The sequence below is a fragment of the Triticum urartu genome, chromosome 7, assembly GCF_003073215.2.
Source record: "Triticum urartu cultivar G1812 chromosome 7, Tu2.1, whole genome shotgun sequence".
NCBI lineage: Eukaryota > Viridiplantae > Streptophyta > Magnoliopsida > Poales > Poaceae > Triticum > Triticum urartu.
Window position 1 is genome coordinate 502,784,497 of NC_053028.1, and position 26,324 is coordinate 502,810,820.

The window sequence follows — 26,324 nt, forward strand, 5'->3', positions numbered from 1 at the left end:
GGCAAGTATCGTACTGATAGACAAAGGGAATTGTATACGGGATTGATTGAATCCTTGACATCGTGGTTCATCCGATGAGATCATCATGGAGCATGTGGGAGCCAACATGGGTATCCAGATCTCGCTGTTGGTTATTGACCGGAGAGTTGTCTCGGCCATGTCTGCATGACTCCCGAACCCATAGGGTCTACACACTTAAGGTTCGATGACGCTAGGGTTATAGGGAAAGTATGTACGCGGTTACCGAATGTTGTTCGGAGTCCCTGATGAGATCCCGGATGTCACAAGGAGTTCCGGACTGGTCCGGAGGTAAAGATTGATATATAGAAAGTATGGTTTTGGCCACCGGAAGTGTTCCGGGCATCACCGGTAGTGTACCGGGACCACCGGAGGGGTCCGGGGGTCCACCGGGAGGGGCCACGGGCCCCGGAGGCATACATGGGCCAAGTGTGAGAAGGGACCAGCCCCTAGGTGGGATGGGGTGCCTCCCCATCAAGGCCCATGTGCCTAGAGAGAAGAGGGGGCAAACCCTAAGGGCAGATGGGCCCTAAGGCCCATGCCTGGTGCGCCTCCCTCTCCCCCCCACTTGGCCGCCACCCCAGATGGGGATTGGGGCTGCCACCACCCCTAGGGTGGAAACCCTAGGTGGGAACGTAGCCCTCCCTCTCCCCCTATATATAGTGGAGGCAAAGGGGCAGCCCAACACACGAAGTTCTTCCCCTGTTGGCGCAGCCCTACCCCTCTCCCTCCTCGTCTCTCGTAGTGCTTGGCGAAGCCCTGCTGGAGTCCCGCGCTCCTCCACCACCACCACGCCATCGTGCTGCTGCTGGACGGAGTCTTCCCCAACCTCTCCTTCTCCCCTTGCTGGATCAAGGCGTAGGAGACGTCACCGGGCTGCACATGTGTTGAACGCGGAGGCGCCGTTGTTCGGCGCTTAGATCGGAATCAACCGCGATCTGAATCGCTAGGAGTACGACTCCTTCATCCGCGTTCTTGTAACGATTCCGCTTAGCGATCTACAAGGGTATGTAGATGCACTCCCCTTCCCTCGTTGCTAGATTACTCCATAGATTGGTCTTGGTGATGCGTAGAAAATTTTAAATTTCTGCTACGATCCCCAACAGTGGCATCATGAGCTAGGTCTATGCGTAGTTTCTATGTACGAGTAGAAGACAAAGCAGTTGTGGGCGTCGATATTGTCAATTTACTTGCTGTTACTAGTCTTATCTTGATTCGGCGGCATCGTGGGATGAAGCGGCCCGGACCGACCTTACACGTACTCTTACGTGAGACAGGTTCCACCGACTGACATGCACTAGTTGCATAAGGTGGCTAGAGGGTGTCTGTCTCTCCCACTTTAGTCGGATCGGATTCGATGAAAAGGGTCCTTATGAAGGGTAAATAGAAATTGGCATATCACGTTGTGGTTTTGGCGTAGGTAAGAAATGTTCTTGCTAGAAACCTATAGCAGCCACGTAAAAACTTGCAACAACAATTAGAGGACGTCTAACTTGTTTTTGCAGCATATGCCTTGTGATGTGATATGGCCAAAAGGATGTGACGAATGATATATGTGATGTATGAGATTGATCGTGTTCTTGTAATAGGAATCACGACTTGCATGTCGATGAGTATGACAACCGGCAGGAGCCATAGGAGTTGTCTCAATTTATTTATGACCTGCGTGTCAACATAAACGTCATGTAATTACTTTACTTTATTGCTAACCGTTAGCCATAGTAGTAGAAGTAATAGATGACGAGGCAACTTCAAGAAGACACGATGATGGAGATCATGATGATGGAGATCATGGTGTCATGCCGGTGACAATGATGATCATGGAGCCCCGAAGATGGAGATCAAAAGGAGCAAAATGATATTGGCCATATCATGTCACTATTTGATTGCATGTGATGTTTATCATGTTTTACATCTTATTTGCTTAGAACGACGGTAGCTTAAATAAGATGATCCCTTGCAATAATTTCAAGAAAGTGTTCCCCCTAACTGTGCACCATTGCGAAGGTTCGTTGTTTCGAAGCACCACGTGATGATCGGGTGTGATAGATTCTAACGTTCGAATACAACGGGTGTAAGCCAGATTTACACACACAATACACTTAGGTTAACTTGACGAGCCTAGCATGTACAGACATGGCCTCGGAACACGGAAGACCGAAAGGTCGAGCATGAGTCGTATAGAAGATACGATCAACATGAAGATGTTCACCGATGTTGACTAGTCCGTCTCACGTGATGATTGAACACGGCCTAGTTGACTCAGATCATGTTTCACTTAGATGACTAGAGGGATGTCTATCTGAGTGGGAGTTCATTAAATAATTTGATTAGATGAACTTAATTATCATGAACATAGTCTAAATTGCCTTTGAAAATATGTTGTAGATAAATAGCTCACGTTGTAGCTCCCTATTTCAATACTATCCTAGAGAAAGACCAAGTTGAAAGATATTGTAAGCAATGATGGGGACTGGGTCTGTAGTCCGAGGAGTGTCCTCACTGCTACACAGAAGGCTTACGTCTTTGATGCACCGCTCGATGTACAAACCCCTACAACGTCGTCTGTGGATGTTGTGAACACCTGACAGACACATCCTGATGACTACTTGATAGTTTAGTGCACCATACTTCACGGCTTAGAATCGGGATTCCAATGACGTTTTTTGAACGCCATAAGACATATGAGATGTTCCAAGAGCTGAAATAAGGATTTCAGGCTCATGCCCGTGTTGAGAGGTATGAGACCTCTGACAAGTTCTTTTGCCAACAAGATGGAGGAGAATAGCTCAACTAGTGAGCATGTGCTCAGAATGTATGGGTGCTACAATCACTTAAATCAAGTGGGAGTTAAACTTCCAGATAAGAAAGTGATTGATAGAGTTCTCTAGCCACTATCACTAAGCTACTAGATCTTCATGATGAACTATGACATGCAAGGGATGGAGTTGATCCTGGAGCTGTTCGCGGTGCTTAAGACCGCAAAAGGTAGAAATCAAGAAGGAGCATCAAGTGTTGATGGTTTAACAAGACCACTGGTTTCAAGAAGGGCAAGGGCTAGAAGGGAAACTTCATGGATGGCAAACCAGTTGCCGCTCCAGTGAAGGAACCCAAGGTTGAACCCAAACCCGAGACTGAGTGCTTCTATTGTAAGGGGAACGGTCTTTGGTAGCGGAATTACCCCAAATGCATGGTAGATAAGAAGGCTGGCAACTTCAACAAAGTATATACGTGTTATTAATGTGTACCTCACTAGTACTCCTGGTAGCACCTGGGTATTGGATACCGGTTCAGTTACTATTATTGGTGACTTGAAGCAAAAGCTATGGACTAAACGGAGACTGGCTAAGGGCGAGGTGACGATGTGTGTTGGAAGTGTTCCCAAAGTTGATGAGATCACCATCGCACGCTCCATCTGCCTTCGGGATTAGTATTGAACCTAGATAAATGTTATCAGATGTCTACGTTGAGCATGAATATGATTATATCATGTTCATTGCAATACGGTTATTCATTTAAGTTAGAGAATAATGGTTATTCTGTTTACATGAATAATACCTTTCATGGTCATGCACCTATGTGAATGGTTCATTGAATCTCGGTCGTGGTAATACACATGTTCACGCCAAAAGATGTAGAGTTAATAATGATAGTACCACTTTCTTGTGGCACTGCCTCTTAGGTCATATTGGCGTAAGATGCATGCAGAAACTCCATGTTGATGGATGTTTGGAGTCACTTGATTTTTAATCGCTTGACACATGCGAGCCATGCCTCATGGGCAGGATGAATAAGACCCCGTTTTCAGGTACAATGAAACGGGCAAGTGACTTGTTGGAAATCATACATGCTGATGCATGTGATCCAATGAGAAATTGAAGCGTGCGGTGTATATCACTATTTTCTCATCTTCACTGACAATTTGAGTAGATATAGGTATATTTACTTAATGAAGCACAAGTCTGAAACGTTTGAAAAGTTCAAGCGATTTCAGAGTCAAGTTAAGAATCATCATAACAAGAAGATCAAATTCCTACGATCTGATCAATGAGAATTTCTGAGTTATGAGTTTGGCAAACACTTAAGACATTGTGGAATTGTATCACAGTTGAAGCCGCCTGGAACACCACAAGGTAATGGTGTGTCCAGACGTTGTAATCGAACCCTATGAGATATGGTGCGATCTATGATGTCTCTTGCCGATCTACCGTTTTCATTTTGAGGTTATGCGTTAGAGACAGCTGCATTCACTTTAGATAGGGCACCATCTAAGTCCATTGAGACGACGTCGAACATTGGTTTGGCAAGAAACCAAAGATGTCATTTCTTAATGTTTGGGGCTGCGATGCTTAAGGCTTCAGCCGGAGAAGCTCGAACCCAAAAGCGGACAAACACATCTTCATAGGATACCCAAAGGTGACAGTTGGGTATACCTTCTATCTCAGATCTGAGGGCAAATTGTTTGTCGCTAAGAACGGGTCCTTTCTCGAGAAGGAGTTTCTCTCAAAAGAATTGAGTGGGAGGAAGATAGAACTTGATGAGGTTGTCGAACCTTTACTTCAACCAGAGAGTGGTGCAACACAGAAAGATGTTCTCTGTGGCGCCTACGTCTGTTGAATAGGAAGTTAATGATAGTGATCATGAAGCTTCGGATCAAGTTGCTATCGAACCTCGTAGGTCGACAAGGATATGTACTACTCCTGAGTGATACGGTAATCCTGTCTTAGATATCATGTTGTTAGACAATAATGAACCTACGAGCTATGGAGAAGCGATGGTGGGCTCGTATTCCGACAAATGGTTAGAAGCCATGAAATCCAAGATAGGATCCATGTATCAGAACAAAGTATGGACTTGCCCGATGATCGGCAAGCCATTGAGATAAATGGATCTTTAAGAAGAAGACGGACGTGGGAGGCAATGTTACCGTCTGTGAAGCTCGACTTGTGGGAAAGAGTCTTTTCACAAGTTCAAGGATTTGACTACGATGAGAATTTCTCACCCGTAGCGATGCTTAAGTCCGTCAGAATCATGTTAGCATTAGCTGTATTTTTCGATTATTAAATCTGACAGATGGATGTCAAAACAAGTTTTCTTACCAGTTTTCGTAAGAAAAAGTTGTATGTGATACAATAAAAGGTTTTGTCGATCCTAAGGATGCTAAAAAGTATGCTGGCTCCAGCAATCCTTCTATGGACTAGAGCAAGCATCTCGGAGTCGGAATATATGCTTTGATGGAGTGATCAAAGCTTTTAGGTTTATACAATGTTTGCTAGAAACTTGTATTTACAAGAAAGTGAGTAGGAGCACTACAACATTTCTGATAAGTATATGTGGATGACATATTGTTGATCCGAAATAAGTAGAATTTCTGGAAAGCATAAACGGTTGTTTGAAGAGTGATTTTCAAAGGAAGACCTGGATAAAGCTGCTTACATATTGGGCATCAAGATCTATAGAGATATATCAAAATGCCTGATGATACTTTTAAAGAACGCACACCTTGACATGTTTTTGAAGGAGTTCAAAATAGATCAGTCAAAGAAGGGGTTCTTACCTGAGTTGTAAGGTGTGAAGTTGAGTAAGACTCGAAGATTGACCACGGCAGAAGAAAGAGGAAGGACGAAGGTCGTCCCCTATGCTTTTGTCATAGGCTCTATACGGTATGCCATGCTGAGTACCGCACCTGATGTGTGCCTTGCCACATGTCTGGCAAGAGGGTGCAAAGGTGATCTAGGAGTGGATCACCAGATAGCGGTCAAAATTATCCTTAGAGGAATAAGGAAATGTTTCTCGGTTATGGAGGTGATAAAGAGTTCGACGTAAAGAGTTACGTCGATGCAAGCTTAACACCTATCCGGATAGCTCTGAGTAGAGATATCGGATACATATAATGGAGCAAAAATTTGGAATAGCTCCAAGTGGAACATGGTAGCATCATCTACGATATGACATAAAGTTTTGCGAAATACATAGGGATCTGAATATGGTAGACCTGTTGACTACAACCTCTCTCACAAGCATAACATGATCAAACCCAGAACTAATTGAGTATTAATCACATAGTGATGTGAATTAGATTATTGAGTCAAGTAAACTCTTTGGATGTTGGTCACATGGCGATGTGAACTAGATTATTGACTCTAGTGCAAGTGGGAGACTGTTGGAAATATGCCCTAGAGGCAATAATAAATTAGTTATTATTATATTATATTTCATTGTTCATGATAATCGTTTATTATCCATACTAGAATTGTATTAATAGGAAACTCAGATACATGTGGATACATAGACAACACCATGTCCCTCGTAAGCCTCTAGTTGACTAGCTCATTGATCAATAGATGGTTACGGTTTCCTGACCATGGACATTGGATGTCGTTGATAACGGGATCACATCATTAGGAGAATGATGTGATGGACAAGACCCAATCCTAAGCCTAGCACAAGATCATGTAGTTCGTATGCTAAAGCTTTTCTAATGTCAAGTATCATTTCCTTAGACCATGAGATTGTGCAACTCCCGGATATCGTAGGAGTGCTTTGGGTGTGCCAAATGTCACAACATAACTGGGTGGCTATAAAGGTGCACTACGGGTATCTCCGAAAGTGTCTGTTGGGTTGGCACGAATCAAGACTGGGATTTGTCACTCCGTGTAACGGAGAGGTATCTCTGGGCCCACTCAGTAGGACATCATCATAATGTGCACAATGTGACCAAGGAGTTGATCACGGGATGATGTGTTACGGAACGAGTAAAGAGACTTGCCAATAACAAGATTGAACAAGGTATCAGGATACCGACGATCGAATCTCGGGCAAGTATCGTACTGATAGACATAGGGAATTGTATACGGGATTGATTGAATCCTTGACATCGTGGTTCATCCGATGAGATCATCATGGAGCATGTGGGAGCCAACATGGGTATCCAAATCCAGCTGTTGGTTATTGACCGGAGAGTTGTCTCAGCCATGTCTGCATGACTCCCGAACCCGTAGGGTCTACACACTTAAGGTTCGATGACGCTAGGGTTATAGGGAAAGTATGTACGCAGTTACTGAATGTTGTTCAGAGTCCCGGATGAGATCCCGAACGTCACGAGGAGTTCCGGAATGGTCCGGAGGTAAAGATTGATATATAGGAAGTATGGTTTTGGCCACCGGAAGTGTTCCGGGCATCACCGGTAGTGTACCGGGACCACCGGAGGGGTCCGGGGGTCCACCGGAAGGGGCCACGTGCCCCGGAAGCATACATGAGCCAAGTGTGAGAAGGGACCAGCCCCTAGGTGGGCTCGGGCGCCTCCCCATCAAGTCCCATGCGCCTAGAGAGAAGAGGGGGCAAACCCTAAGGGCAGATGGGCCCTAAGGCCCATGCCTGGTGCGCCTCCCTCTCCCCCCCCCACTTGGCCGCCACCCCAGATGGGGATTGGGGATGTCGCCACCCCTAGGGTGGAAACCCTAGGTGGGGGCGCAGCCCTCCCTCTCCCCCTATATATAGTGGAGGCAAAGGGGCATCCCAACACACGAAGTTCTTCCCCTGTTGGCGCAGCCCTACCCCTCTCCCTCCTCGTCTCTCGTAGTGCTTGGTGAAGCCCTGCTGGAGTCCCGCGCTCCTCCACCACCACCACGCCGTCGTGCTGCTGCTGGACGGAGTCTTCCCCAACCTCTCTGAGGGAGTCCTGGATTAGGGGGTGTCTAGATAGCCGGACTATACCTTCGGCCGGACTCCTGGACTATGAAGATACAAGATTGAACACTTCGTCCCGTGTCCGGAAGGGACTTTCCTTGGCGTGGAAGGCAAGCTTGGCGATACGGATATGTAGATCTCCTACCATTGTAACCGACTTTGTGTAACCCTAACCCTCTCCGGTGTCTATATAAACCGGAGGGTTTTAGTCCGTAGGACAACATATAGAACAACAATCATACCATAGGCTAGCTTCTAGGGTTTATCCTCTCCGATCTCGTGGTAGATCTACTCTTATACTACCCATTTCATCAATATTAATCAAGACGGACGTAGGGTTTTACCTCCATCAAGAGGGCCCGAACCTGGGTAAAACTTCGTGTCCCTTGTCTCCTGTTACCATCCGGCCTAGACGCACAGTTCGGGACCCCCTACCCGAGATCCGCCGGTTTTGACACCGACATTGGTGCTTTCATTGAGAGTTCCTCTGTGTCGTCGCTGTTAGGCTTGATGGCTCCTACGATCATCAATAGCGATGCAGTCCAGGAGGGGACCTTCCTCCCCGGACAGATCTTCGTCTTTGGCGGTTTTGCACTGCGGGCCAATTCACTTGGCCATCTGGAGCAGATCGAAAGCTATGCCCCTGGCCGTCAGGTTAGATTTGGAAGTTTAAACTACACGGCTGACATCCGCGGGGACTTGATCCTCGATGGATTAGAGCCACTGCCGAGCGCGCCGCACTGTCACGACGAGCATGATCTAGCTCTGCCGCCGAACAGTGCCCTGGAGGCCGCACCCGCATCGGCTTCGACCCTTAATTTGGAGCCAACTGCGTCGATCAAGGATGGGTTCTTGGACGCCGCCTCGGGGGCTGCGATCTCAACGGCGATTGAGCCGAACACCAGCCCTGCACTCCGCGAGACTCGTGACTCCAAGGAGCCGGACTCCCCTTCGGACTCCGAACCCTCCGCGCCCCTGCCGATCGAGTCCGATTGGGCGCCGGTCACGGAGTTTACTGCCACTGACATCCTTCAGCACTCGCCTTTCGGCGACATCCTGAACACACTAAAGTCTCTCTCTTTATCAGGAGAGCCCTAGCCGGACTATGGTCAGCAAGGTTGGGATATGGACGATGAAGAAATTCAAAGCCCACCCACCACCCACTTTGTAGCCACTGTCGACGATTTAACCGACATGCTCGACTTCGACTCCGAAGACATCGACGGTATGGACACCGATGCAAGAGACGATGAAGAACCAGCGCCTATTGGGCCCAGGAAAGCCACCTCGTCGTATGACATATACATGGTGGACACCCCAAAAGAAGGAGATGGTGATGGAACAGCGGAGGATGACCCCTCCAAGAAACAGCCTAAGCGCCGGCGTCAGCGGCGCCGCTCAAAATCCCGTCAAAGCAAATACGGTGATTCTAGCACGGGAGATAATAATACTCCAGAGAATGCCGAAGAAAACCCCCTCCAGCAAGATTCAGCACAGGAGGATGGAGAAGCCAGCCCTCACGAGAGAGCGGCAGACAGAGAGGTTGAGGACGATAATTATACGCCTCCTTCCGAAGACGAGGCAAGCCTCGACGACGACGAATTTGTCGTGCCAGAGGATCCCGTCGAGCAAGAGCATTTTCAACGCAGGCTTATGGCCACGGCAAGAAGCCTCAAGAAAAAACAGCAACAGCTTAGAGCTGATTAAGATTTGCTAGTCAACAGATGGACTGAAGTCCTTGCGGCCGAAGAGCATAAACTCGAACGCCCCTCCAAGAGCTACCCAAAGCGCAGGTTGCTACCCCGATTAGAGGAGGAAGCACTTAAACCTACATCACCAGCACTTGATACGGCCGACCGGCCGCCTCGTGGCCGCGACAGAGAGGCCTCTCAGCCCTCCACTCAAGCCGCACCCCGTACCAAGGCACAGGAAAATGCGCCAGACCTGCGAGATACGTTGGAGGACAAGGCAAGGCAAACAAGATCGATCTACGGATCGCGTGGGCGCCCCATGACTCAAGACGGTAACCGTCACGCCGGACACAAATCCGGTAGGGCCGAACACAGTAGACAAAGCTCATTGGAGCTACGTCGTGATATAGCCCAGTACAGAGGCGCTGCACACCCACTATGCTTCACAGACGAAGTAATGGATCATCAAATCCCCGAGGGTTTCAAACCCGTAAACATCAAATCATATGATGGCACAACAGATCCTGCGGTATGGATCGAGGATTATCTCCTTCATATCCACATGGCCCGCGGCGATGATCTCCACGCCATCAAATACCTCCCACTCAAGCTTAAAGGACCAGCTCGGCATTGGCTTAACAGCTTGCCAGCAGGATCAATCGGTTGTTGGGAGGACCTGGAAGCCGCATTCCTCGACAATGTCCAGGGCACTTATGTGCGACCACTAGACGCCGATGACCTAAGCCACATAATTCAGCAGCCAGAGGAATCGGCCAGGCAATTCTGGACACGGTTCCTAACAAAGAAAAATCAAATAGTCGACTGTCCGGACACAGAGGCCCTAGCAGCCTTCAAGCACAATATCCGTGACGAGTGGCTTGCCCGGCACCTTGGACAGGAAAAGCTGAAATCTATGGCAGCACTCATGACCCGCTTTTGCGCGGGAGAAGACAGCTGGCTTGCTCGTAGCAACAATATGACCAAGAACCCTGGTAATTCGGATACCAGGGACAGTAGTGGCAGGTCGCGTCGCAACAAGCAGAAGCGCCGCACTAACAGTGACAATGCTGAGGATACGTCAGTTAATGCCGGATTCAGAGGCTATAAATCCGGTTAGCGGAAAAAGCCATTCAAAAGAAATCCTAGGGGCCCGTCCAGTTTGGACCGAATACTCGACCGCTTGTGCCAGATACATGGCACCCCCGAAAAGCCGGCCAACCACACCAACAGGGATTGTTGGGTGTTCAAGCAGGCAGGCAAGTTAAATGCCAAAAATAAAGACACGGGGCTGCATAGCGATGACGACGAAGAGCCCCGGCGGCCGAACAACAGTGGACAGAAGGGTTTTCCCCCACAAGTGCGGACGGTGAACATGATATACGCAACCCACATCCCCAAGAGGGAGCGGAAGCGCGCGTTAAGGGACGTATACGCGGTAGAGCCAGTTGCCCCAAAGTTCAACCCATGGTCCTCCTGCCCGATCACCTTTGATCGAAGGGACCATCCCACTAGCACCCGTCATGGCGGATTCGCCGCATTGGTTCTAGACCCAATCATTGACGGATTTCATCTCACTAGAGTCCTTATGGACGGCGGCGGCAGCCTGGACCTGCTTTACCAGGATACAGTGCGGAAAATGGGCATAGATCCTTTGAGGATTAAGCCCACCAAAATGACCTTTAAAGGCGTAATACTAGGTGTAGAGGCCAACTGTACAGGCTCAGTCACACTTGAAGTGGTCTTCGGATCTCCGGATAATTTCCAAAGCGAGGAGTTAATCTTCGACATAGTCCCATTTCGCAGTGGCTATCACGCACTGCTCGGGCGAACCGCATTCCCCAAGTTCAATGCGGTACCGCACTACGCATACCTTAAGCTCAAGATGCCAGGCCCTCGAGGAGTAATTACGATCAATGGAAACACTGAACGTTCCCTCCGAACGGAGGAGCACACGGCGGCCCTTGCAGCGGAAGTACAAAGCAGCCTCTCCAGGCAGTTCTCCAGTCCGGCCATTAAACGTCCGGACACCGTCAAGCGCGCCCGATGTATCCCACAACAAGACCGCCTGGCACGTTCCGAGCAGGCGTAGCAATGCGGCCCCAACCCCAGCCCGCGCAAACATGCAACACCAGTGCTTCGCGTACATAACTACGATCTAGAAATACCATGGGTACAGGGGGAGGGGCACCATCACGGCATGCCCGAAACACGGCTTAAAAAGCACCAGGGGCTGCCGATTTTTTAATTTTCTCTTACTTTCAGGACTCCATTCTTCGGAAGGCCTGTTCGGCAGTTCAATTGCCGCATAAACGATGCAAGAACCAGGGAAGCAGACAAGCCATGCCGCATTACGGAACTCCCAGGTGGTCTCTATCACGAGCAGTATACCTGTTTCGCATACCATTCCGCAGCCTGCCCCTGGAACGGACATGTTAAATAGTCCAACCTTTTGCTTATCGCATTATTTGTATCGTTCTGCTTTGATCGCAGCCCTTTTTAATAAACAATGCATAGCCTTTTTCTATTTTTGCATTACTCTTTTTTTTACAAATATATGTTCCTTGACGACATGTTGCACCCGTACACTTTGGTACGGCCAAAATACGCAGGGGCTTTAGTACCCCTCAATATGGTGTGAGAAGTCCGAACACTTTAGCAAGTGCGGCACCCCGAACTTATAGCATTATATGCATCGGCTCTGAATCATGTCTTGGGTCAATAGTTGGGTTTGCCCGGCTCCTATGTTTTGGTGCCTTACGTTCCGCTATATCGGCTAAGGTAGCACTAGGAGAACTACTGCGATTGTGCCCCAGTTGAGCTGGGTCAAGCACCTCAGTAGAGAAAGCTAAAACTGACTGTCATGATGAAGCAAGAGCTGGTCGCTGTTCGAGAGGTTTTTCGAGTCCCTAAAGACTTATGCCGCTTAGAGCGAGGAGTCGGATCTGTCCGGACAAGGCTTCGATAGCGCCCCGAACTCGGTCTTCCGAATACCAGGGGCTTCGCCGAAATTTATAATTATAGATTTCTATGGCTAAGTGAGAATGTTCAAGCATTATAGTCCGATTTCCTTGTTCGTTTTGCTGAGCGCCTCCCTCGAAGGACCCAAACATGGGAAAAAGAGCGCTCAGGTTTATCCCCGAACATCCCAGCACTAGCGGCACGGGGGCAGAAGCCGACGACTCGCCATCTCTCAGAATTGATAAACAGCCGCACAGAAGGTAATATTTTAAATTCCAACAGCATTGCTTAGCGCATATGAACAAGTTTTCAGCGCACAGGACAAAACGAGCGAGTTTTACTCCAAAATTACATCCCTGGAACATTCATCCGCCATAAGGCAGGCACCCTTCAGAACATCCTTATAATAATTCTCGGGCTTGCGATGCTCCTTCCCCAGCGGTGGCCCGTCCTTCACAAGCTTCTCAGCTTCCAGCTTGCCCCAGTGCACCTTAGCACGGGCAAGGGCCCTACGGGCACCTTCAATGCAGACGGAGCGCTTGATGACTTCGAGCCTTGGACAGGCCCCCACCAGCCGCCGCACCAGCCCAAAATAGCTCCCACGCAGAGCCTCCCCAGGCCACGGCCGAACTATGAGGCCCTTCATGGCCTGTTCGGCCGCCTTGTGGAGCTCGACCAGTTGCTTCAGCTGCTCGCTTAGGGGCACGGGGTGTCCGGCCTCAGCATAGTGAGATCAGAACACCTTCTCTGTCGAGCTGCCCTCCTCGGCTCGATAGAATGCGGCGGCATCGGACACACTACGGGGAAGATCTGTGAATGCTCCTGGAGAGCTCCGGATTCGGGTAAGTAACAAGTAACTCACGTTTATGTGTTTGCTTTGCATAAAGAATGCCTTATCCGCCGCTATCTTTTTCACTTCATCCAACTCCTGGAGGGTCTTTTGGGATTCGGCCTTGGCAGACTTGGCATTTTCAATAGCCACCGCGAGTTCGGACGCTCGCGTCTTTGAGTCAAGCTCCAAACTCTCATGTTTTTCCATGAGAGCCTGGAGCTCTTGCCGCACCTTGCCAACCTCGGCCTCATACTTCTCCCGCTCGGTGCGCTCCGTGGCCGCCCTCTTCTCGGCCTCGAGCAGCGCTTGCTTAAGGGTAGCCACCTCAGACATGGCCCCTATAATAGCCACGATAATCCTGTCATTTTTTGCAATTGCACCTTTTTTATATATATTTAAACAAGGTATTTCTTACCTTCCTTGTCCTCGAGTTGCTTCTTGGCACGCCCGAGCTCTTGCTCGGACTGCTCGAGGTTCTGCTTTAGCGTGTCCACTTCCGCAGTCAGTGCGGCGGACGCCAGCAGAGAAGCCTGCATACGCATATTGACTCCTTTTTGTTAGACTCATGCGAATTTTATTTGATCCTCTATTCGGCTTTTCTTCCCGAACGCCAAACAGAGCATCAGGGGCTACTGTCTATGCGGTAATATTATTTACACATTCTTTACTTACCTCAAAGCCTATTAAAAGGCTAGCACAAGCTTCAGTTAGTCCGTTCCTGGCGGACTGAACCTTCTGGACCACCGCACTCATAATGGTGCGGTGCTCCTCGTCGATGGAGGCGCCTTTGAGCACCTCCAACAGATTGTCCGGCGCCTCCGGTTGGACGGGGGTCACCGGCACGGAGGGCCTGCTCCTCTTGGAAGGAGGTCGCCCGCCGGACTCTGGAACCTTTGAAGGTTTCGGAGCGGTGTCCGGCCTAGAGCCAGACTTGGAGCCCTGGGGGGTTTTTTCCCCTTCACTCCTAGAGTCCGGGAGGTCACCTTGCGGCGCCTCCAGGACCTCCTCCTCCTGGCTTGGAACCTGTTGGGACAACACTTCGGCGTCGTCCGTAGGGCGGGGGGAGGAAGCCATCGGAAGCAAATTCACATCCGATGAGTCCAGTGAACCGCTCGACGACGCGTCGAGCCGGTCTTTGGGTGGGCTGCATAATCATATTTGACATAAGGGAAAGCTGTGCAATAAAGGAATACTATGAATTACTCTGGTATCGGGATACTTACGATTTCGCCAGGGGCTTGGCCCTGAGCGGCCACTCCTCTTCCCCGTCGTCAGCGTTGGTGGAGTAGTCCGGAGGAAGGGTTTTCCCCTTCTTGGACCCTTCGGCCTCCCCAGTTGGGGCGGCCTTCCTTTTCTTCCCTTCCCCCGCTGGAGGGGGAGAGGTCTCTTCTTCCTCCTCCTCGTCTTCATGGGAGGAGTGCGTCTTGGAGTCGTCGGATGATGGATCCGACACCTCCTGGCGCCGGGCACTCTTTCGAGTCCCCATGGCCTTCTCTTGGCCTTCTTCTTCGGCACCACATAGGGTGCCGGAACCAGCAGCTTCGCCAAGCGAGCGTCCGCTGGGCCTTCGGGCAAAGGAGCCGGACAGTTGATCTGTCTGGACGTCTCCTGCCAATCCTGTCAAGGGTAAGGGAGCTTAGATCCCGCATGGAGTCAAACTATAAAAAACTGATACCCTGTAAAAGCAGCTTACCGCATGAGCGTGACGCTGCGCGCTGAATCCGCGATCCTCGGTAGCGGAAGGGGGGGGCCTCGGCGCCCTTGAAAAGCACCTTCCAGGCATCTTCGTACGTCGTGTCGAAGAGCCTGTTCAGAATTCGGTGCTGCGCCGGGTCGAACTCCCACAGGTTGAAAGCCCGTTGTTGACACGGGAGGATCCGGCGGATGAGCATAACCTGGACTACGTTGACAAGTTTGAGCTTCTTGTCCACGAGGGTTTGGACGCATGTTTGGAGTCCGGTCAGCTCTCCTTTTTTACCCCACGACAGGCCCGTCTCTTTCCAGGAGGTGAGCCGCGTAGGGGGTCCGGATCGGAACTCGGGGGCTGCGACCCATTCAGGGTCGCGCGGCTTGGTGATGTAAAACCACCCTGATTGCCACCCCTTCAGGGGCTCCACAAAGGAGCCCTCGAGCCATAAGACGTTGGGCATCTTGCCCACCATGGCGCCTCCGCACTCCGCCTGGTTGCCGTGCACCACCTTCGGCTTGACGTTGAAAGTCTTGAGCCATAGGCCGAAATGGGGGCGGATGCGGAGGAAAGCCTCGCACACGACGATAAACGCCGAGATGTTGAGGATGAAGTTCGGGGCCAGATCATGGAAATCCAGGCCGTAGTAGAACATGAGCCCCCGGACAAATGGGTGGAGAGGGAAGCCCAATCCGTGGAGGAAATGGGGGAGGAACACCACCCTCTCATGGGGCCTAGGGGTGGGATGAGCTGGCCCTCTTCGGGAAGCCGGTGCGCAATGCCGTTAGACAAGTATCCGACCTTCCTTAGTTTTTTGATGTGTCCCTCCGTAACGGAGGAGACCATCCACTTGCCTCCCGCTCCGGACATGGCTGGAGAAGGTTGAGGTGGGGAGTGCGGGCTTGGGCGCTGGAGCTCGAGTGCGCAAAAATGGATAGGCAAAGGAGGAAGAAGGCGTAGGTGAAAAGGTGGATCCTTATCCCCTTATATGGGTGGACGCAATTACGTGTGCCCACCAGCCTGGTAAAACTCGCTTATCCCCAAGCGCTGTAATCAATGGCGCGGTTGGGTTACCCACGCCCGTATTGATGAGAATCCCGGAATAAGGGGACACGATCTCTGCTTTGACGAGACGTGCCAAGGAAACCGCCTCGCATGACACTCTGAGGTAGGACAATAAAACGATTCGAATAAAGGCTTGGCCGTGGTGCGTCACACTACGGAATACATCGGCAGATTAGATTTGTGTAAATATTATTCTCTCTATGGCAATATGTGGAAACTTATTTTGCAGAGCCGGACACTATCTTTGTGTTCAAAATCTTCTATGAAGTACTTGGAGGAGGAACCCGCCTTGCAATGCCGAAGACAATCTGCGCGCCGGACTCGTCGTCATTGAAGCCCGGTTCAGGGGCTACTGAGGGAGTCCTGGATTAGGGGGTGTCCGGATAGCCGGACTATACCTTCGGCCGGACTCCTGGACTATGAAGATACAAGATTGAAGACTTCGTCCCGTGTCCAGAAGGGACTTTCCTTGGCGTGGAAGGCAAGCTTGGTGATACGGATATGTAGATCTCCTACCATTGTAACCGAATTTGTGTAACCCTAACCCTCTCTGGTGCCTATATAAACCGGAGGGTTTTAGTCCGTAGGACAACATATAGAACAACAATCATACCATAGGCTAGCTTCTAGGGTTTAGCCTCTCCGATCTCGTGGTAGATCTACTCTTGTACTACCCATATCATCAATATTAATCAAGCAGGACGTAGGGTTTTACCTCCATCAAGAGGGCCCTAACCTGGGTAAAACTTCGTGTCCCTTGCCTCCTGTTACCATCCGGCCTAGACGCACAGTTCGGGACCCCCTACCCGAGATCCGCCGGTTTTGACACCTACACTCTCCTTCTCCCCTTGCTGGATCAAGGCGTAGGAGACGTCACCGGGTTGCACGTGTGTTGAACGCAGAGGCGCCATTGTTCGGCGCTTAGATCGGAATCAGCCGCGATCCGAATCGCTACGAGTACGACTCCTTCATCCGCGTTCTTGTAACGCTTCCGCTTAGCGATCTACAAGGGTATGTAGATGCACTCCCCTTCCCTCGTTGCTAGATTACTCCATAGATTGATCTTGGTGATGTGTAGAAAATTTTAAATTTCTGCTACGATCCCCAACAGAAGATAGCCACCGGTGAGGGTTCCCCCCTCCGGCAAGGTGCCGGAACAGGGTCCCGATTGGTTTTTGGTGGCTACGGAGGCTTCTGCGGCGGAACTCCCGATCTATTTTGCATTCTGGAAGTTTTAGGTCACATCGGTATATATGGGTGCAGGAGGTACGTCAGGGGAGCCACGAGGGCCCCACGAGACAGGGGGCGCGCCCCCACCCTCGTGAGCACCCCGTTCCTTCCTTGACGTAGGGTCCAAGTCCATCGGGTGTGTTTCCTTCCAAAAATAACTTCTCCAGTTGATTTCGTTCCGTTTCGACTCCGTCTGATATTCCTTTTCTTCAAAACACTGAAATAGGCATAAAACAGCAAATCTGGGTTGGGCCTCCGGTTAATAGGTTAGTCCCAAAAATAATATAAAAGTGGATATTAAAGCCCAATATTGCCCAAAACAGTAGATAATATAGCATGGAGCAATCAAAAATTATAGATACGTTGGAGACGTATCAAGCATCCCCAAGCTTAATTCCTGCTCGTCCTCGAGTATGTAAATGATAAAAAAGAATTTTTGATGCGGAGTGCTACTTGGCATAATTTCAATGCAATTCTTCCTACTTGTGATATGAATATTCAGATCCATAAGATTCAAGACAAAAGTTCATATTGACATAAAAATAATAATACTTCAAGCATACTAATAAAGCAATCATGTCTTCTCAAAATAACATGGCCAAAGAAAGTTATATCTACAAAATCATATAGTCTAGCTATGCTCCATCTTCACCACACAAAATATTTAAATCATGCACAACCCCGATGACAAGCCAAGCAATTGTTTCATACTTTTGATGTTCTCAAACTTTTTCAATCTTCACGCAATACATGAGCGTGAGACATGGACATAGCACTATAGGGTGAATAGAATGGTGGTTGTGGAGAAGACAAAAAGTGAGAAGATAGTCTCACATCAACTAGGCGTATCAACGGGCTATGGAGATGCCCATTAATAGATATCAATGTGAGTGAGTAGGGATTGCCATGCAACGGATGCACTAGAGCTATAAGTATATGAAAGCTCAACAAAAGAAACTAGTGGGTGCGCATCCAACTCGCTTGCTCACGAAGACCTAGGGCATTTTGAGGAAGCCCATCATTGGAATATACAAGCCAAGTTCTATAATGAAAGATTCCCACTAGCATATGAAAGTGACAACATAGGAGACTCTCTATCATGAAGATCATGGTGCTACTTTAAAGCACAAGTGTGGTAAAAGGATAGTAGCATTGTCCCTTTTATTTTATTTTTTATTTTATTTTTATTTGGCATTTCTTTTTTTATTTTGCCTTTCTTTTTTTGGCCTTTATTTCTTTTCTTTTTTTTATTTGGGACAATGCTCTATTAATGATGATCATCACACTTCTATTTATTTACAACTCAATGATTACAACTCGATACTAGAACAAAGTATGACTCTATATGAATGCTTCCGGCGGGGTACCGGGATGTGCAATGATGCATGAGTGACATGTATGAAAGAATTATGAATGGTCGCTTTGCCACAAATACAATGTCAACTACATGATCATGCAAAGCAATATGACAATGATGAAGCGTGTCATAATAAACGGAACGGTGGAAAGTTGCATGGCAATATATCTCGGAATGGCTATGGAAATGCCATAATAGGTAGGTATGGTGGCTGTTTTGAGGAAGGTGTATGGTGGGTTTATGGTACCGGCGAAAGTTGCGCGGTACTAGAGAGGCTAGCAATGGTGGAAGGGTGAGAGTGCATATAATCCATGGACTCAACATTAGTCATAAAGAACTCACATACTTATTGCAAAAATCTATTAGTTATGGAAACAAAGTACTACGCGCATGCTCCTAGGGAGATAGATTGGTAGGAAAAGACCATCGCTCGTCCTCGACCGCCACTCATAAGGAAGACAATCAATAAATAAATCATGCTCCGACTTCGTCACATAACGGTTCACCATACGTGCATGCTCCGGGAATCACAAACTTCAACACAAGTATCTCTCAACTTCACAACTACTCAACTAGCATGACTCTAATATTACCATCCTCGTATCTCAAAACAATCATCAAGTATCAAACTTCTCTTAGTATTCAACACATTCATAAGAGAATTTTATTATTCTTGAATACCTAGCATATTAGGATTTTAAGCGAATTACCATGCTATTTAAGACTCTCAAAATAATATAAGTAAAGCATGAGAGTTCATCTATTTCTTCAAAATAAAACTACCACCATGCTCTAAAAGATATAATTGAAGCACTAGAGCAAATGACAAACTACTCCGAAAGATATAAGTGAAGATCAATGAGTAGTCGAATAATTATGCAACTATGTGAAGACTCTCCAACATTTAATAATTTCAGATCTTGGTATTTTATTCAAACAGCAAGCAAAGCAAAAGAAAATGACATTCTAAGAATATAAAACATCATGTGAAGAAGCAAAAACTTAGGATCAACTGATACTAACCGATAGTTGTTGAAGAAGAAAGGTGGGATGCCAACCGGGGCATCCCCAAGCTTATATGCTAGAGACTTCTTGAAATATTATCTTGGGGTGCCTTGGGCATCCCCAAGCTTGAGATTTATGTCTCCTTAATTCCTCTCATATCACGGTCTCCCTAAATCTCAAAAGCTTCATCCACACAAAACTCAACAAGGACTCGTGAGATAAGTTAGTATAAACCATTGCCAAAACCTTATCATACTTTACTGTAGCAAATCACTAAAATTATTATTCAACATTGCATACTAAATGCCGCTGCATATTTAATAGTCCTATCCTCAAATAGAATCATTAAAGAAGCAAACATATGCAAACAATGCAAACATAACAGCAATCTGCCTAAACAGGATAGTCTGTAAAGAATGCTGCAACATCCATACTTCCCTAACTCCAAAAATTATGAAATAAAATTCCCACTGTATTAAATTTATCATAGCTTAATATGCAAAAGATTTCAACATTTTATCACATTCTGAATTTTCTACGGAATTATTGCAACAGCGGTAAACTTTCTGTTTTCAAACAGCAACATGTATACTTGTAACATAGGCATAGTAAGGGCTATCAATGCCACTTTTATTGAAATAAAAGATGCAAAACATTGTTCTAAATAACAGCAAGAAAATTCTAGCAAAATAAATTGACGCTCCAAGCAAAACACATATCATGTGGCGAATAAAAATATAGCTCCAAGTAAAGTTACCGATGAACGAAGACGAAAGAGGGGATGCCTTCCGGGGCATCCACAAGCTTAGGCTCTTGGTTGTCCTTGAATATTAACTTGGGGTGCCTTGGCATCCCCAAGCTTAGGATCTTGTCACTCCTTATTCCATAGTCCATCGAATCCTTACCCAAAACTTGAAAACTTCACAACACAAAATTTAACAGAAAACTCGTAAGCTCCGTTAGCGAAAGAAAATAAATCACCACTTCAAGGTACTGTAATGAACTCATTCTTTATTTATATTGGTGTTAAACCTACTGTATTCCAACTTCTCTATGTTTTATAAACTCTTTTACTAGCCATAGATTCATCAAAATAAGTAAACAACACATGAAAAACAGAATCTGTCAAAAACAGAACAGTCTTTAGTAATCTGGATCAAACGTATACTTCTGGAACTCATAAAATTCTCAAATAAATTTCTGAACCTGAGGAATTTATCTATTAATCATCTGCAACAAGAATTAACTAAATATCACTCTCCAAATAAAAATGGCAGCAATTCTCGTGAGCGCTAAAGTTTCTGTTTTTGACAGCATGATCAACAAGACTTCCCCCAAGTCTTCCCAAAGGTTCTACTTGGCACAAACACTAATTAAAAGCATAAAACCACATCTAAACAGAGGATAGATGAATTATTTATTACTAAACAGGAACAAAAATCAAGGGACTAAAATAAAATTTGGTTGCCTCCCAACAAGCATTATGGTTTAATGCCCGTATCTAGGCATGATGATTTCAATGATGCTCACATAAAACATAAGAATTGTAACATAAAGAGAGCATCATGAAGAATATGACTAGAACATTTAAGTCTAACATGCTTCCTATGCATAGGGACTTTGTGATCAAACAACTTATGGGAACAAGAATCAACTTGCATAGGAAGGTAAAACAAGCATAACTTCAAAACTTTAAGCACATAGAGAGGAAACTTGATATTATTGCAATTCCTACAAGCATATATTCCTCCCTCATAATAATTTTCAGTAGCATCATGAATGAATTCAACAATATAACCAGCACCTAAAGCATTCTTTTCATGATCTACAAGCATAGAAAATTTACTACTCTCCACATAAGCAAATTTCTTCTCATGAATAATAGTGGGAGAAAACTCAACAAAATAACTATCATGGGATTGAAAATTGAAATCAAGATGACAAGTTTCATTGTTATCATTATTCTTTAAAGCATATGTGTCATCACAATAATCATCATATATAGTAGGCATGCTTTCATCATAATAAATTTGTTCATCAAAGCTTGGGGGACAAAAAATATCATCTTCATCAAACATAGCTTCCCCAAGCTTGTGGCTTTGCATATCATTGGCATCATGGATATTCAAGGAATTCATACTAACAACATTGCAATCATGCTCATCATTCAAATATTTAGTGCCAAACATTTTATATATTTCTTCTTCTAGCACTTGAGCACAATTATCCTTTCCATCATACTCACGAAAGATATTAAAAAGGTGAAGCGTATGAGACAAACTCAATTCCATTTTGTTTGTAGTTTTCTTTTATAAATTAAACTAGTGATCAAACAAGAAACTAAAAGACTCGATTGCAAGATCTAAAGATATACCTTCAAGCACTCACCTCCCCGGCAACGGCGCCAGAAAAGAGCTTGATGTCTACTACACAACCTTCTTCTTGTAGACGTTGTTGGGCCTCCAAGTGCAGAGGTTTGTAGGACAGTAGCAAATTTCCCTCAAGTGGATGACCTAAGGTTTATCAATCCGTAGGAGGCATAGGATGAAGATGGTCTGTCGTGGAATTGTCACGGCAGATGTCCTTAGTGTCAGGACTTAGTCGCGAGGCCAACGCATCTATGTGGTAGCTTGAGAGGGGTTGAGCGGGACGAGAGACACGATGTTTTACCCAGGTTCAGCCCCTCACGGTGGAGGTAAAAGCCTACATCCTGCTTCGTTGATATTGATGATGATGATGATCATGGTTACAAGAGTGCTCTATCTTGAGAGCTATTGTCTAAACCTAACTTGTCCAACTTGAGGAACTTGTGAATCTTGTCCCCTTTTGGGGATTCCCACCCCTCCTTATATATGTTGAAGGGGAGGTTTACATGTGGAGTCCTATTAGGATTAGGACTAGTCTATCTCTAATACAAACCGGATACAAGTACAGGTCTTATCTCCTTGTAAGATAATGTTCCTCATGCCTTTCCTCTTAAACCGGCCCACCGTTAAACGTGAACCGGCCTTCTGGGCTTTGGGCCTTGTCATCCGTCGATCCCGCACGCCGGATCACCAGTGAGTCATAATGACCAGGTGGGTTGCTTGTAAACTGCCAGGTCAGGACGGGTCGCCAGTAACTCGCCAAGTGTCAGCAGGGTCTTCAGATAAACTGCCAAGTCCGGCCGGGTTAACTTTCGGCCGGTTTACACCGCGGGGTATATCCCCGACATTAGCCCCCAAGTTTAGCTTGGATTTATTCATGGTAAACTTATGCTGCAAAATAAACACAAGAACAAATTTGACAGGTTATGCTCCGGGTTAAGAATTTTTGTAAACCGGTACCTGATCATCCTTAAGTCCTTGTTATTTCCTCCTTCTGGGAAATCTGGGTCAATAGACCAGCTTCATAATCAATTTGCCGACATTGGTTTGTCACCGAGAAATATTGTGAAGAATAACTCCTTTGACTCAGCTCCTAAAGCGCCGGTTTAAGAAATATGGGTCTGAAAATACTTATCTGATATTCAGCCGGTTTGAAGATGTAAAACTCGCCGGTTTAATACTACCAAAATGGCCGGTTTATAAATATTGATAGCACCGGGTCATAATTGTTGTCAACACCGGGTCATGTAATTGATCTTCCTGATTTGCTCAAAACTGATAAAATGAAGATATTCCTCCTTTATATGCATAATACCTGTAGCCCCCAAGTCTTAAGAGGAGAACATAGTGATAACTTAAGACTTGCTCCAATAAGTGTTTCAACCTTGAAGAAATCCGGTTTGTTCATCTCAATCATATAAACTGAATACTCCATATATGTAGCCCCCAAGTGCCGGTTTGTCATGCTTGCAGCAACCTGGAACTTGCAGTTGCTTATAAAAACTTCAATCAGTGTAGCCCCCAAGGGCCGGGTTGTCATGCTTGCAGCAACCTGGAACTTGCAATTGCTTATAAAAACTTCAATCAGTGTAGCCCCCAAGGGCCGGGTCATTATGCAATAATGATCAGGGACTTTGTAAGTATAATCTTGTAAACTTTGAACAGCAACGTGTAGCCCCCAAGGGCCGGCTTAGTAAGATAATACTGAACCGGGACTTGATATATATACTTTAATGAAAATAACATATTATAATGTAGCTTCCATCGTAGGGCTTGAACCCACGTCCACAAGGTTAAGAGCTTTGTGCTTTACCAACTGAGCAATGGATTCTTCAATATTATGGACGAAAACTTGTGTACCTTGAATTGTTGACAGGAGCAATTGGTAGCCCCCAAGGGCCGGCTCATTATAATATGATGAATCGGGTCTTCAATAAGACTAGTAAAAATGACTTTGCATTAGCCCCCAAGTGTCATGGTGCATGCTTGCAGCGACATGAGACTTGCATGTAATCTTAATTTGAATAATGTAGCCCCCAAGTGCCGGGTTGTAAGCCTGCAGCGACTCGGGACTATTCCTTCCATTGTAGAATAAATCATATCCTTTGATAAAAGAGTAGACATTGCGCTATAGCGACTTTGAAAACCTTAATAATAAAAATCCATCCATGTTGGCTATTCAAAATAATATAATCCAGTATGAAAACCTTATTCATTCAACATCATAATGAAATTTCAGCCAAGTTTGGCTATTTGAATAATATAACCCAATGATTTATAAGCGCATGATTCCAATGGCGCAATCCAAATATATACTGGCGACTTATTGTCCAAAGCTAGGCCGGTTTAATAAACACCGGATCATACTACCGGTTTAATAAACACCGGTGATCATGCTTTATTCAACCTGTTTCTGCATACAACAAGTTTAAAGTATCCTGGCGGTTTACCGCCGGACGGGTCATAATGCCGAACATATAACCTGGGTTTATAACCAAGGCTGCATTCAGAATAATCAAATATGAAATATATCATACCTGTGACATTGAATCACATCGTTGGTTTTACCAACTTTTTGTAGTAAGGGTGATAACCCAAATCTTGAGTACTGATAACTCCTTCCATATTGTGCCGGTTTATAATAAAACTGTGTCGGGTTGTGATAAACACCGTGTTACTCCATAAGAGGATATTAACAACAAGGATCAAACCGGGCAAATAGTCTCCGGATTGACGTGAACTGTGTTCCGTCAATTGATTGGTTAAAAAACTTTGTCGATTTAAAAAACACAATGAAAAGAAAAAAAACCTTCAAAGAAAAGTGTGAAGCAAAAGCAACGACAAAAACGTTTGCCAAAAAGGTTTATTTAAGCTGATCAAATGGCGTTACCATGGCCAAACACGACCAAGCTCCCGTTAGGTGTAACTATGGTTCTAGTCAGTCAGGTCCCCAAGTGATTCTGTGGCATTTATGCCGACCAAATGGCGTGGTCATGGTTCGGGTTCGACCAAGCCCCCAAGTGATTCTGTGGCCTTAGGCCGACCAAGAGGCATGACTGGTTCAGACATGACCAAGTCCCCAAGTGATCTGGTGGCTCTCGCCTATCAAGAGGCATGGTATTGGTTCGGACACGACCAATCCTCCAAGTGATATAACACGATGCTTTTAGCAAAGCGAACTCAAGGGGTAAACCGGAGGCCGCTTTAGAGCAACTCCGTGTAACCTCACATGATGTAAAAGACCAGAGACCCCGCTTTATGAAGCAGAAGCACCCATGTGATCAATAATATGTCAGGCCAGTAAGGCGGAATATCCATGTTTGAACCGCGCATCGTGGCAGCAGGTCCTCTTTGGCAATTTTTAACTTTTTGCCAGAGATAAATTCTTTTTGAACCGGGATCTTGAACCGGATATGGAGACCTTCAAAGCTTTGTGGGAGAACAGATTTCCCTTGAACCGGACTGTAAACCGGATATTTGAGAGCTTCTATCAGACTGACTTCCCTTGAGCCAGATTTTAAACCGGAATCCTTTCTGATGACCCGGATCTTCTTCATTGAGCTGGGATTTTGTAACTGTCATATACTTTCTAAACCGGAAATTTCTGACGGCCTTTAAACTTTCATCAATATAACAGTAGCCTCCGGAACCGGGTTATCCTTCTCTCCATCGTCCTAGGGTTCTTAAATTTGCTGAAACTGGCAATATTCGCTGAGTCATGTCATCGTAGCCCCCGAGTCTCAAAGGTGTCTCGAGGAGTTGGCTTGAGACTCTTCATATTTGACCGTGATATAAACCGGCATAACTTGTATATCATTGGCGTTGATAGCACGATGTGAATCCATAGAAGGTTGAGGTGACTGCGGCGGGTTGTAAATGATCCCATATGAGCCGTGTCAGCAACTCGGCCAATGGTTTCTTCCAACTGACGATTTGAAGTTAATCAAAACTGTAGTGGCGGCGACTTGTGCGCCCGCCCATTGAACCATCCAGTGCAAACGGCGGTTTGATGATAATTTGTCTCCAATTTGAAAGAAAATCGGGCTACCCAAGCTGTGACTTGCTCATACCCAATAAACAGCTCATGCAGACAGATGCGGCCCGGTATGTTGATGTAGACCAGGCCGCGAGAGACGGACGACAAAAGCGACCGCAACATCAGAGGCAGCTCGGATAGATGAATCGGCCGTGGCATTGTAAACCGGTGAGGACGGGGAAGATCGGCACCGGTGTCATAAACCGGCACGAACGGGCGAGTTAATCGCAGGTGTGGTCCCAACAAGCTGATGTAAACCCACGGTATAGACCACGTTTACAATGAATAATTATCATGTATATCAAAAAATACAGCCCAAAGTAATTGTTCTTTTGACAAAAGACAATACGTTTCATAAATGGACTTAGATAGATGTCACCTGATATGTTA